The following is a 14,270-nucleotide window of genomic DNA, read 5'->3' as shown; positions in this document are numbered from 1 at the left end:
CATAGTCGTCAATTCATTTATCTTTGGAAGACCTCGTGGAAGAAGAGAAATCAATCTTTTTACACAGGGAGGACTAAAGCAGAGAGGCATTAAAGAAGGAGTGGATTGTCTGAAGCAGCACAAGCACAGACCTCCCTGAGCTAGCACTGACCTAACCTCATCCTCCATACAGTGCAGCTACATGCAGCTGTGACAGCTCATGCTTGCAGCCATGAGGCCGGCTATGCTCAGGCTGGGCTATTTTTGAACTCAGACTCTCAGCAGGGTTTGTTGGAAGAGGACTTGATGCTGAGGAGCAGTGTTGGAGGCAGCTCCATCCCCACTGTGGACATGGACATGCCCTCTGTGACTTGCCCAGGACTACATCCAAGGAAGCTGGGCAAGGAAAAGAGCTGAACCAGAATTTGCAGGCAAGCACTGGATTGCCTTTCTCCCCATAAAAACAACACTCACACTGGACCAGATCTTTGAAATTTTCCTTTCTCTTAAGTAAGGCCAAAGATTAAAGGGGTGCAAGGATCCAGGATTTAGGATGTTGCAATCTGATGTTGCAATCTAACATAGTTTTGATTTAAACTTCCAGGTAACTCTTCTTCCAACTTGGATTTCTCCTGACAAAATAACTAATATATAAAATGAAACAACTGAATATGAACAGTTTTTACACATTATCCCACAGAACATGGGACATGTCTATAAGTTCCTCGAACTATCCAATGCAGGATGGAGCCATCTCTGGGGTGGAACAAGCGAACTGTGCCACTGTCGCAAAGCAACAGTACTGAGAAGCAAAAACCTGTGTTCAGTCAAAATTATAGTGAGAGATTGAGGACTACGTTAGTGCTGAGGAACCACACAAGCCAACCAACTTACCATGGCTGCCTGTACCTTCTTCTCACTCTCTTTTTTTTAAAGAACCAAAAACACAGAGCTAATTTTTTCCCAAACAGTCCTTGACTAATGATATCCTGTCTTGTTTTTTTTCTTAAAAACCTTTCAGCCATTTATATATTACACCTTAACCTGCACATCGTGCATTTCAGAAGAAAAAGTGATCAGCATCTTCTGGGCTACATTACCACATTTTTGATCTACTATTTGTTTTGCAGCTGTAATTATTATTTGTAGTTAAGAGATCAATGAAAGTTCTAAACATATTCCTGTGACATCCGTCATACAGCTTGCATTCAGTCACAAATGAAAATAACCACACCACGCGTGGGTGTCTGAACAGGTAATGCAAACACCCAAAGCATAAAAAGCCTGAGGAGATACCACAAGGAATACCAATTCAGACTTAAAATGACTGATGGCATCATTACACTATGCCTAACAAAAATAAGGGAGCAGAATGGAAAGGTTGCAAAACTGCTGGTAAACAACACTACCAGGTGGGATGTTGATGCAGCCTCCTGAAATGGAAAGTGAAGCAAACTGTGTAACCCACAATTAATGTGTCTAAAACCAGGCCTTCTCCCCCTGCAAAATATCAACTGGTTTCAGGGACAGAGAAGAGGGGAGTAACGGGAGGAAAGGAGAAATGATGAATATTCTTAGCGATTTTATAGTTAGACGTATTATAAAACACCAAAGACACCTGCAAAGTCGATTTCATTCTACAGTAGTAGTATGCATCACACAGGGTGTAAAGGTAAACATTTGTGCTGTTTCTGATTTCTCCCTGTGCTTCATTTTCCATCCATTAATTGCTTTCAAGCCATTCTTATGCAGATTTCCTACTTTAATGAACCTTTACAAAACTATACCATTTCTCAGGTCACACTAAAATTTGTGAAGAAAAAAAATCATGTCTGATCTTTTTAGATCTTTCCTTTATAAAATAATACTAATTCCAAAAGGCTTTCTACTGGTCTGGTTAGGGTTTTGTTTTCTATGTTTCTTTCCCAGGGCAAAAATTATAATTCATCCTGGTACTACTGAGCTCCTCTTTAGCATGTGCTAAACAACCAGAAATACAGTGGCTACTGGCTAAACTTCAAAAGTCTGGAATGTAGTCCCAGCATGGAGGCTGCACATACATGTTAGAGAGATTTGGATGCATTATACATTTGTCTGACTTGAGTATTCACGTCCGAGGAAATAAGGTTGACTGATTCTGGGTCTTTTGTGAGCTCTGACAGATCCTGACCCACATTTGTCATCCTAGTCATTTTATTCCAACCATAAAGGCGACTTTCTTTCCACTCCTTACCTGCTCACTGGGAGGCAGGAGACTGGTTTATTAGGAAAAGAAGTAGGCATTAATCAAGTTATTCGCACAACAGAGACAGGGCTTGGTCTATCTAGTATTTCATATGTTGCCCTATACTCATGTTTCAACTCAAATATATCTGGCATCCAAATGCAAGTGCAGCCTGACCTCCGCATTTAAAGGAAAAGCACAAGAAAGCTTCACCTTTCTTTACCTCTCAGCACTGGCCAAAACGGGTGCCTACGTGCAGTATTAATGGACCAGCCTGGTTAAGGACTCCCAGACAGACTCGAACATCTCTTTTAGTCACCTACTAGCCCCATGCTGCCTTCAGCGTGTTGGCCAGTGAGTGCACACAGATGAAAGACTTTCCCTGTTTTCCCACCTGCCTACGTTTTGCAGAAGCAGGGACACAGGTGAAGCTCTCTGTGCCCAGATGACAGGACTCCCTTTGCTTTCATGCAGTTCCTCACTTGACCCTCCTGCAGTTCCTTACTTGACCCTCCTGCAGCCGAAGCTCAGTGTTTTCCTGCACAGAACAATTTGGCAGAATCATAAGTCACCTTTCACATCTTCCTGGTATGCACGCACAACTCTGAAACTCCCCTTTGGTGGATAAGCTGTTTGTGGTGGTTTTGCAGTGTTATCCCGCCTGTGTCAGTGTATGACGTTTTAAGAGGTTAGAGTACCCATTTAGTTCACCCCAAGACTGGACTGTGATTTTTTTTCTCAGTGTAACCTGAGACAACGTGTCCTGCTCATTTTCTGATCATGTCCAGATTGCTTCTCTCCACAGAACGGGGCGCTTCATGATTTCTGACACTGAGTCTGAAGCAACTAAATCGCTCGACAGTTTGCCTTTGAACAACAGGGATGGGAATTGATTATGGCTAAGCAAAGCTGTCAGACTACAATTTACTAAGACAAAGTCATCTACATCACCTACCTCCTTATAGTGTTTTGAAATTTGCAGACATGCTACTAGTGAGCACATATCGATTACCATTCCTTGAACATGGCAGAGAGGATTTCCCTACTAAGTGGCTAAATAATGTGTATGTTGAAACTGATTTATTTGAATGTAAGTATGTTATTGGTAATTTTATTCAGAATTCCTATGAGACAAATCACACCCACTACTGAGAAGTACAGCTCCAGGGAGGGGGCCCAAATCTGTATCTGAAGTTAAAGGCATTGGAAAAATATAGGGTGAGGGGGTGAAGGCAAACTGTTAATTGCTCAGGAGTACTGCAGGGACATAAGAAAGGGATTCTTCTTATATAACTTAAACCACTTAAAAATCGGATATCTAGACTCCTTTTCCATATACAGATAGAAACCTATTTTAGATAATCATTCGAAGACGGAATGAACCATTCAATGAAGGCAAAGCTAAAGGACAAATTAGAATAAATCTCTTAAAATAGGCCAAGATTATTCTACGCTGTAGCATGACTCTATCCTGAGATATTCCTTTCCTTTCCTCTCACAAAATATTTCAGAAGAATAGTAAAACAGGTACAGAGTCACAGGGGTAGGAATTAAGTTACTGATGTATGCAAGGTATGGTCTGTGATACAACTGTTTGGGTATTTTAACAATATATATACAACAGCCTGAAACATGAATATTTACAAAGCAACAGTTCCTAATTTTGCAAAGGTGTCCCAGTGCATGGAAAATACTACGCTGAGCTTGCATAAAGACAGTAAAATCTAGAAGACAGCTAATAGAGTCTAACCTTCACTCAGCGTGCAAATGATATCATCACTGATATTAACAGAAATTGCACACACACATTCACGAGTGTAGTCTGGAGTGTCTACGAATCAATACTAGGGCTGAAAACACTATTCCAAAGAAATACAGAAGCTATTAATTTGAATCCTGAATTCAGTTGACAACCACTGATTTTTCAGCTGTTGAAATGCCATGTTCAACATGCAAGAGAGGAGAGATGCACGCAGCGAAACTGCGTTTATGACCAAAGCAAATCCTCTGACTGCTTACCAGTGGTGTAAAGCAGCGTGCAGGGCTGCTCCGACTTCCCTCTGCGAGGAGCAGTATCACATGACAGAACCTCTACTGCATGAAATGACAAGCTGGGGAAAATAGATAAGGAAAGCATTGGTATTGAAATACACAAAGAACAGCAGATACTCTTTATTGTGTAACGCATTAAATTATAGTGGATGGTGTAAGTAATTCGTAAGCATCACTCAAGTATAAAAAAAAGCACTTAAAGGAAAAAGTTTGCAAAATTCATGAAACCTTTCTTCCCCCAGTTTCTGAATCCCCCCTTTTGAGATATCCTCAGGGTACAGATGGGAACACGCAGTTTTTTAAGTTGGAGTATGTACATTTCACAAGCCCAGTAAAATCACACAGCCTGCTACAAAATCCAGGCATCAAAATGGCAGAAAACAAAGACAAGATTCAAACTGACACTGAAGATGTAGCCTAATTTTTGCGCCCCCTCAGTCCACCAAAGGTGAATTCTCTTTGCTTACGGAGAGGGGAAAGGCACCTGGAATCACATTCCTGCACCTGTTTTCTTGTGTTGAGCACAAGCTTGCTCATGCTGACCCAGCACCAACTCCGTGCATCGCCCAGCTTCACAGAGGCCTTTGAAAACACCATGCATGGGACTTCTGTGAGAATTACATGTCAAACAGACTATACTAAATACCATTAGCTGAAAATTATTAACACCACTTATGAGTAAATATCCTTTCCTGATCCTTTACTGGATGGTAGACGTCAATGCCCGATTTCCTCAGAAAACTAAGAAATGTCATAACAGTATGGACACATACCAAACTGCCAAATTGCCCAAGGTCACTGCAAATCAACAGAGAAACCCACTTGCTATTTCCAGTGAATTACAAGTATTGGTTTCCAAATTACAGTCAAGTCCAATAGATGATTCACCTTTTTATTCATCTTTAAAGTTGGAGATAAATACATCACAGGAGAATTGTTTTGTACTCAGACACAGACATATCGCTTCAGTAAGGGTCTATCAACAAATATATTCAGCTCGCAGATAATAATCTTTAAAATTTAAGTCTAAAACATATACCACACTGTATTAAATGATAACATAATCTCAGCTTGCCTGCACTTGCCAAAATCAAGGTGAACAACCGCACCAACTGCCCAGCTCTTGTACCTTTCCTCTTTCACTCGAAGAATGTAATTTTGCTAACAACCTTTCCTTAGTGTTTTCTCTTCAGTAAGCTGCTGAAGCCCGAGCACTTACACCCAACAACTTCGTATACAGGTCTTAAAGAATCAGATGATCAAGAAGAGGACCTGCTAAGCCTCCACAGATGTTTGCACTTACTCCTTACATGCTTAGCAGAGGTTTCCATGCTTTGAGCTATGGGCATCAGAGAACATGGTCAGTAGCTGCTGGCAGTCACAGTCTGCTCGGGGTGAAGGATCACTAGCTATGACACAGGCTCCTAAGTACGAGCTGGTTTCCAAAAGCGTTCAGCCCCTGTAAACAGCTTCGTGTTAGTGGCCCCGGATAATCAGTCAGAACCAGCTGCTGAGTCATGCGATGCACATCAGTTGTGTTCAGACACAGCAGCAGACTTCTGTCAAAATCCCTGGCTTGGCACAACTGCAGCACAGCTGAGAGCTGGCAGGTCCCCCACGTCTCAGTACATAACATCTCAGCCATTTTGAAAACTTAGATGTTTAAACATTAGTTTTGAGTTGAAAGAGAAGCCAAATATGTAATACATCATCCACCAGCTGACTGGTGAACCTGCACACCATCGTTTGATTTCTGCTGTGGTGGCCAAGAGATGGCAGACACCAGCCTCTGGGCACAGGGTAGGCAGCTGGGGAGGAAGGAGCTCCTAAGTCTGAACAGAGCGAAGTACGTGCCGTGACTCTCCTGATGACGCTGGGGGTTTTAGCCCAACTTAAACCAACAGTAGATCTGACCTAAGAAAGTCTGCAAGCTCTGAATTCTGCTCCCCACAGACTTTACTATGTCAAGCTTAGAGTCGCCAGGTATGTAAGCTAAGGGAGCCCACAGGCGGTTTTTGCTTGCTTGGCCAGCATCACACTTTAGCTTTCATTGACCTTGACAGCAATACACAGAAACTACTTTCACATGAATGAATTATTCTTGAATAATTTCACCAAATATTTTAAGATCCAAGGAACTTGCTTTGAAATACTAACCTTTACCTATCCTCCTTTTATCTTCACAAACCAGTAAGAGGAATCCTGCCAAGGCAGTAACCTGTTTGGCTCATGATGAACTCCTCTATAGGCTCCTTATAATATTTCAGTGCACCGCAGGCCTCTTGCTAATCATTCAGGTGAAAGAGCTTGAGTGGCTACCTGGAGTGAGCTTTAGGAGGACTAGAACCCTCCAGAGGACAAAATTATAAAAGGAACATGGGCACCTATGCCCAAATTACTTCAGCATGAGGGAGAAGCATTTTACTTTGTTTTAGTGGGTTTCTTTTGAAGTTGTAACCTCTCAAAAGTAAAAACTAAAAGCCATATCTTTAATGGGTTTTTTTTTGCATTTCTCCCCATATCATTCTGTCTAGTAACTAACTTGAGGTCTCCTTTAACCGTCCTGGATGCATTTGATTTCCAGGCATTGATTTTCTTCTGAACTTAATTTGTATCAGATTATTTTTCCTTGTCCAACTCATGAAATGTTTTTCCTGCTCCCAGCTACTACTGAATTTCCTTCCTTCTCAGATTTTATGTATGGTCTGGCTACTCTGCTGGATGCGGACAACAATAAACCTCTTCCCTTGGATCTCATTTGGAGTTTGGATTCCTCACATCTAACATCCCCTTGCATAAAACGCTCAATGTTACAACTATTCACCTATTTTTCATGGCATGATTATTACCACAACTCTCCCAAAATGAATATAAATTTAAAAAACATAGCTTTACTTTTATATTGCCATCCTTTTGCATGAGTTTGTGCACTCCTCGTGAATAGCCCAGTGAGCAAGCCTGCTGGCATGAAACAGGCTACACGACAGTATCTGCAGAGAGCAAACCCTGCATATGCAGTGGTACCAGCTTGTGATGTATCTCTCCAGCCTAAACGAAACAAACTTGCTAACATTTTCATTTGGGAATAACAAACCTCTGAGTACCTGCTTTTGAATAAGCTACAGGAAAGTAGGAAAATTTAAGCAAGAAGCCTGTTTCGACAGTCACTCAGGAAATTACTGTCTCTGCTTTTGGTGTCCCAGCTTTTCACCACGACACTCATCTTTCTCACTACAGAAGAAAAGGGATAAAGGCTGCCTGAAACACAACCCCTTTGAAACAAACAGCAGAAATTGTCAGAATTCCTCTGGTGGTCCTCAGCTACCTATGAAGATTAGGACTATCCAGAACTATACAGCAAATCAACAAAGAAACGTCAAATCGGATCAAACTTGCAGCTATATCATCAGTGACCACCTCAGTCCCAAGACTAGTTCAGAGCCTGAAAGACTGTGTAGGGCCCAAAGGGTGATATCCTAAGCATCCAGTGGCAGGACCAGTCATTTCTTTCACTACTTTGAGCTGTTATGCTCTGTATCTATTCTCTGAATTAGGATAAACTTCTTCAGATTTATTTGGGTTTTTGTGGGGGTTTTTTGTTTTTGTTTTTTGTTTTTGTTTTTTTTTTCCCTGAAAAGAAAGCCTAACAATAAATAGAAAAACAAGGATCTTTGGTCTTTTTATCCTTCCTGCTCCAGCCTCTTTGTTTCTGCCTGCATTTGGTATGCAGGCTACAAGATCAGGTTCCCAAAGAACCAAAATTTGCCTTGAGTCATAGTTGGGTTAAGAGGGAGCTGAAATCAGGCTCCAAATGGTTTGTTTAGAGTTTTTCCCTCTGCTTTATTATGTCCAAGCTACAAGCGAGTTTGGCATGAGCATCTGTGGTCCCTACTACAAACACACTAGACCAGAGGGACGCGGTGGTTGCAGCACTGTGCTTCACACACGTGTAAATGAAAGTATTACACTGGGTCACAGAAGACAGAATTAGTAAATATGCTGCAGCCCAGTGGTTGGGAGATGAATTAGATGTCTGCTTTGAACATAAAATATTATCCATTTTGTTTGCAGAGCTTGTCATACAGTTCCCTTGAGAAAACAAGACACTAGAGGAAAGCCTTAAAGCTTTTCACACTTTCATGGATGCCCAAACCCATATTATTTTACTCAGTCTGAGCTGTTGCTCACAGGCCTTCCTAGTAGGTATTCTCATCCACTGGGCCCTCTCACCAATTAATGACCTAAGAAAGCCCCATCCCACGGCAGGTGACATACGGTGCAAACAGCCAGGCCTATTAGGAAGAATTTCACCATTGTTTTTGTTGCACAGACTGAGTCACATTACAAACTTTCCAATCAGATTTCAAATAAAACACAAGTCATGGCAAACTGAGTCAAAAGCTTTCATTCTTTCTGTTCAAAAGACAGGACTGATTTACCAGCAACCTGACAGCAATCCCTATACATGCAAGCACTTGTTCAATAGCTCTCCCATTAGGAATCTGGTCCCATTAAGACTAATCACACAAACCTTTACTGTATGAAGTTGAGTTCAAAACTTGACCCAAAGTCTGCATCTGCACATAGCTGATGTCAAAAATCTTAAATCTTCCACTTTGGGTCTAGGATTTTGTTTAAAATAACTTTTGCAAAATTGATAAAACCCACTAAACTCCAATGTATGAATGCTTCTTATTACAAATCCACTGAATGTTTCAGGCTTCCAAGGGTAACACTCACAAAAGCTGGAGCTGAACCTTGGAAACTGTGTGGAAATCCCCCTTGGTGTAAGTGCACGCACGGTACTTTCTCCTTCTTTGCCTACAGTAGCAATATGTAAGCTCATTTCTCAGGCCATCAGAAAACGGATGATCAAAACTGTGTAAGACCCATGTAAGTAACTGGAGTCCTGCGTTGCTTTTAAGTAAATATGCCAGACAACTTATAAGGGCCAAAACAAACCTCACTCTCAGAAACACCTCTGATTTCCTTTTCACAATGAGCATTTAATTTAATTAAAGTTAAGAGAGATTTAAACATTAATTTTCACTATAGACCTTGTAATGCATTAGAAAATCAGTAGTAACAAGAATAAACTTTAAAAAGGTATTATAATAAAGACAGTGCCTATGGTCCTCTTACTGCAGTAGACTCTACCTGGGAAATCTTGACATCTGTCCACTTGACATCCTTTTGAACAAAAGATATTCATATTCCAGAGTATAGTTATTCAGTGACAGCTATTGGGTTTTAATTTTGCACCCTGCCTTAATAACAAACTACCTTGAAAGCACAGATAACCCTTTGTTGAATTCATGCTGCTCTGGGTCTGTTATCTTTATTTCCAATACAAAATTATAGAGCCAGGTTTGCACTGTATCTATAAGCAAACAGTAAAACATAGGAAAGAATTCAGGGGAACTGTGTATTTTTTTCTGGTGAACACCAACATGATCAGCTCTTACTCATACTGTCTGAAACAAAGCCCAACAAAAAGGGCCCTGGATCAGGCTCACAAATATTTGCAGAAAGCCAATTTAAACTCTCTGAAGTACTTATGGATCGGAAAAGTGCCAAGATGTATTGTTGAAATTATCCTTTCTGCAATGCGAAGAGTGGCCCCTTTCCCTGAGGCCTGAACGTTGCTCTACCTGGGGACGTACATATGTTCATGTGCACAGCAGATTTCCCTTATCTCCACAGCTGTGATTAGCTCTCCTCTTAGATGTGGATATCATCATTCAAAGGCAACGAGTGTGTTATGATACATGACTTGGGAAGACTCCAATTCCTGACTTGAACGCTCCCATACAGCCCTCAAGGTGACCACACGAGGAAGACGCTGCTTGTTCCACCACTAAGACCAAAGACCCCATGGAAGGAGAGAGGCACAAAATCATCATCAGAGCCTATCTCGGTCAACACCTAAATGTGAAAATAAGTGACAACATTAAGTCCTAAAGACACTGTTCATTTGCTGCTCACTGCAGCTTTGATGGGCTGTGGCCAGGATGTGGCCAAGGACTTCTGAAAATGCCCTTCTCTCAGCCCAGCTGTGCCTATTCATCATCTTCTGCTTCATGGGTATTTTAATCTGACGGGTGGGGGGACCCAGATTTTCATGAGTACTAGGAATGTTATGTAAAGAGAAATCTCAGTGTTCCCACTGTGAAATTTTGCCTCAGGCAACTTATGAATGTTCCAGGGAAGATACTCACCATTTTCAGCAAAACAGCTGACAGATCCATCTGCTGCTCTTGGTGATATCGGGTGCAATTTTCAAGTGTCTCAGTAACGTACGCCCCTACAGTCTCAGTGAAAAGCCAAGTCCCTCCCACACGACAATTGCAAAGGAAGGGGAGACAATAAACTTTTGTTCTGATTATTTAAATTTTAAGGGTAAATTGCTTTTGAAATATCTCAACACCAATGAGCATGAAGTTTGGAGAAACTGGTTTTATACAGTTACAATGATTTTCCCAAGAAATACAGATGCTCAAGAGGGACATTTCGGGAGCACTTAGTCTAATTTTTTTACTTTAGAAAACTTAGTATTTATTTTATCCTGAAAAATACCCATGGAATTTTATTTGCCCTGCTATTATAACATGGAAACTTTTTTATCTTACACTTTTTCAACACTAAAAATGTAGATTTAGATCCATTGCAATATTCTAAGAAAGCCGCATGGACAACATATTCAGGTAGTTGTTTTTAATGAAAAAGTAAAAATGCTTCTTTTGATATTAAAAATTGAAACATTTCAATTTGAAAGGTATTTTCACTGTACAGGTGTGAAGATCAAGTGCTTAATTTGGGTTTGAACTACATGGTTTAGCTGAATCCATATTTAATTTCTTCCTTTAGATTTTGATTAGCCGAAGAACCAAAATTTTCTTGGTTTGAAACATTTTGCCCCTAATTTTTCAGAATGACTTGGAATTAAAAGTGACTCATTCACACAGGTGTCACCACAAATTTATGGGTCAGGGAATTTTGAGTCTGCTCTGCCATGAACATGTGGAACGGACTTGAATTCTGCTGTATGGAAATGCTCACTGTAAATTCACCTACATTGTAGCTGCATGGGCATCTACAGCATAATCATAGGCATGATCACGCACACAGGGTTAGCTGACAGCAACCTCAGTCGCCAAACATCCTGCAGATGGGGTATGAGGGACACAGCTTACATTTAATCCATAGGAGAACATACCACCACCTCCCAAAGCTGGCAGCCTTTTTATATGCTTTGTGCAGGTTAATAAAACAAATACTGACACAATTTATTTCATCTTGGTCACTACTACTTTGGTCCTTTTGGCCCATATCAGCAACCAGTGAAAACTGCATCTGATGGTCTCCGCTCCTTGTGTTATTCAGCCTTATTAGACTAGTAAGAAACTAAGGAAAAAAATAGCCCACTGAAACTCATGTTGGGCAGTTGCCAGCCTCTCCTGAACTGCCATGGCAACTTTCATCCTTCTATGAACACTGCGTGACTGCTCGTGGAAGAGATGGTGACAGAGCAACAAGAAAAAAAATTGCACACACACAACTGTGTTCAACAGTGCCAAATCTGACCCTCCCAGTGCTGGTTAAAAAGGCAAAGTTTCTCAGGCTTCCCTGTAAGGTCACAGCTGGTACTTCTATGAATCTTCTTATTACATGGGAATGAGGCAGAGGTTCATAGAGGGAGACAGATGGCAAGGAGCAATGTTACTTATCCTAATGTGCGTGTGCGACAAAGAGCTTTTTGGCATATCTCTCGATCCTAGTCTTTGCTGCGCTGTGTCGGGCAGCCAATCCCTGCCAACTGTTTGTTCCTTTCCACGTTTTATTCCTCCCCTCAGCAAGTCCAATCCTACTTGTCTTTGGTATTTACATGAATAATCACACTAGATGTTTTCCAGAGATATAGGCTCTGATGAGCAAGGCCAGCAAAAACAGCAGCAACAAACAAATAAGCCGACCTGAGCCAAGCTTGCCCACCACCGCGCATCTGCATTCACGTAGGCTACCCCCCTCCACCTGCCCCTGGCTGCCAAACCATGAGAGCGGTGGCAAGAGTGGGAACAGGCAGCCCCAGGGACAGAGATTCAGGATTCAGGTTGTAGACGTAAGTATTAAGCAAGCTAAAAATACAAATTGTGGCTGGAATGGGCAAGGGATCTTCGTGTTGGAGGGAGGGGGGACATAATCGTGGCTCAAGCCAGGACTTCAGTTGTGGGAATTAGGAGCAGGGAAAGAGAAGGTGAAAACGTAGTTTGCATATTGGTTGAAGTATAGCTTAAAATATGAGGGAAGGGCAGACTTTGATCTCTGTCATCTAAGCCTATCACTAGGAGGACCTCACTCATTCCAGCTGAATTATTCTTGGTTTTCAGTAGCAATGGAGAGGAGAATCTGCTCTCCTAAGCCCAACCTCCTTATCCTGCTGCAAACGGAAAAATTCACATAGCACTTCCACTGCCATCACAGTGGAAATGCATCTGGAGTTAACACTGAAATCATGTGATTGGGATCTTCCAGGAAAGACCTTGCAGAACCAGAGGCAGTGCTTCTAGGAGAAGATAAGACAAGATATGGCTCCATCACATGGCAACTGCTCTTTCAGACTACCTGCCACAGATGCAAGCTCTTCATTCAGGCAAGAAACTATAACCAGACTGGCTGTGGGGAAGCCCATCCTACCTCCCAGAAACATGACAGCCAAAAACGTAGAGAGCTGCTCAAACTGGCACGCAAGTGATGGAAGGAGGAGGAGCTGGACTGGGAATTGGCAAGTTGAAGCAAGAAGATGAAGGGAATTGCTCATCCAGGCTGTTTTTAGCTTGTGGTTCTGTAGGCAGGAAGGCAAATGGAAAGGCAGATCACGATTTGCAGCTTATGCAGGACTTTGAGAAACTCCTAACTGGCACTCCATGGCAAAGGGAGAGAAGGCGAGATAAAAGCACTGCTCTTTTCTCTTTTTTCTTTTTCCTTTTTTTAGACTATTACTGAAACAATCCCTCACCAGAGCAGATGATACCACATGCACTTTAATATCAATTACATTTAAACAGGTTTTACTTAGAAGTAACTAGAGAACTTCCTTCCAAACAAACCAAACAAGATTTAATATGTTGGAAATGTGTCAGATTGACAGCACAGGAACTTAAAAGCCTATAGCAAAGAGTTCATGATCAACCCTGTACAAGCTCTACTAATGCACAAACATTTATCTATACATTAAGAACCCCATGTTGATTTTTGATCAGTGTTAATTTATGTAGCTTCAGAAAAGGCAGGCTCTAGATCTCAGGCTTTATGGCATTGTCAGCCTCTGACATCATTCTGCCTGCAGTACACCTAACACAGGCCTGGCAATCCCACTAGCTCTTCCTGAGCAAAATACCATCATCCACTCTCAGCTGCAGTGGTGATGACTTGCTGACAGAGGAAACCAAGGGGTCCTTCCTGGAGCAAGGCTTATGCAAACTCGTTGCCATTGATGAGCTACTACAAACCTAGAGACAGTGGTCTAGTAATAACTTTAGATTGTATATGTATCATTTCACTGAGGACTAGGTACATGACAACGCCACAGGCACCAACGTTCCTGTGACTTGCAATTAAAAGGAAAAAAAAGGCAGCACATATGCATGCATCCGGGTACATTTAAAATAAATACTGAAAATGCCTGACAAAATTTGTGTTTACAATTTACTTATGTTTTTTGTAACAACCACTAAGGAGGAGGAAAATAAAATTTCTTTTGGTATCGTTTTGGTTTCCTTCATGTTTGTAAGCAACTCCCACTGTCTCCACTACAAAAGGCAACAGTGCTTCTTCTGGATGTCCCACAACACTGCATGGCCAGTTTCCAGCTCCCACGACAACAGGTGGGAGTTTCCCTATTGACTTCAGTGAGAAATATGAGCAACCAGCATCTCAGAAAACTAATTAACTTCCATGAGTCATCTGAGCTTTGGCCTAAGCTGACTTGTTCAGCATCAGGGGCAGAAGTCTGTCA

The sequence above is a fragment of the Leptosomus discolor genome, chromosome 8 (assembly GCF_034619465.1).
Source record: "Leptosomus discolor isolate bLepDis1 chromosome 8, bLepDis1.hap2, whole genome shotgun sequence".
In the NCBI taxonomy this organism is placed as follows: Eukaryota; Metazoa; Chordata; class Aves; order Leptosomiformes; family Leptosomidae; genus Leptosomus; species Leptosomus discolor.
Note: the sequence above shows the minus strand (reverse complement) of the source record.